Source organism: Pteropus vampyrus, unplaced genomic scaffold (genome assembly GCF_000151845.1).
Source record: "Pteropus vampyrus isolate Shadow unplaced genomic scaffold, Pvam_2.0 Scaffold161, whole genome shotgun sequence".
Taxonomy (NCBI): domain Eukaryota; kingdom Metazoa; phylum Chordata; class Mammalia; order Chiroptera; family Pteropodidae; genus Pteropus; species Pteropus vampyrus.
In genome coordinates this window covers 1,013,395-1,014,287 of record NW_011888942.1, presented here as the reverse complement: position 1 = coordinate 1,014,287, position 893 = coordinate 1,013,395, and the positions used below count along the sequence as shown (strand labels likewise).

At 33.0% G+C, this 893-nt stretch overlaps 1 non-coding gene across 1 annotated transcript; it reads left to right on the top strand.

The window, feature by feature from the left end:
- The first annotated feature begins 194 nt into the window (after nucleotides 1-194).
- Nucleotides 195-313, top strand: LOC111745693. The gene has a single exon (XR_002782771.1). It is a non-coding gene; the product is annotated as a 5S ribosomal RNA (ribosomal RNA).
- Nucleotides 314-893: the final 580 nt, after the last annotated feature.

Sequence of the window (893 nt, the reverse complement as noted above, 5' to 3'; positions counted from 1 at the left end):
AAAATCCAGTATCCATTTACGATAAAAACTCTCGGCAAAGTGGGAATAGACATACCTCAACATAATAAAGGAAATATATGACAAATATATTTGTCATACCTCAACATAATAAAGGAAATATATGACAAATCTACAGCTAACATCATACTCAATGGGGAAAGCCTAAAAGCTTTTTCCTTAAGATCTAGAACAAGGTCTACGGCCATGCCACCCTGAACAAGCCTGATCCTATCTGATCTCGGAAGCTAAGCAGGGTCGGGCCTGGTTAGTACTTGGATGGGAGACCACCTAGGAAGACCAGGTGCTGTAGGCATGAAAAAAAATAAAAAAAATAATAAGAGATTGTAAGCTGACAAGGTTCTTGCAATCTGTGAAATCAATCAAGGTTTGCCTCACCTAAAACAAAAAAAAATCTGGAACAAGACAAGAATGTCCGCTTTCACCATTTCTACTCAACATTATATTGGAAGTCCTAGCTACATCAATCAAATAATAAAGACAAATAAGAGATATCCAAATTGGAAAGGAAGAAGTAAAACTGTTATTATTTGCAGATGACATAATCTATATATAGAGAACCCTAAATATTTCACATGCACACATACACACACAAAAACTGTTAGAACTGATCAATGAATTTAGTAAAGTAGCAGGATACAAAATTAATATTCAGAAGTCATTGACATTTTTATATACCAATGATGAACTTTTGGAAAGGGAAATTAGAAAACAATCCCATTTACAATTGCATCAAAACAATAAAATACTTAGGAATCAAATTAACCATGGTGGTAAAAGACCTGTTTTAAGAAAATTATGTCATTAAACAAAGAAATCAAAGAAGATACAAATAAATGAAAGGATATACGTGTTCACGAATAAGAAGAAACAAC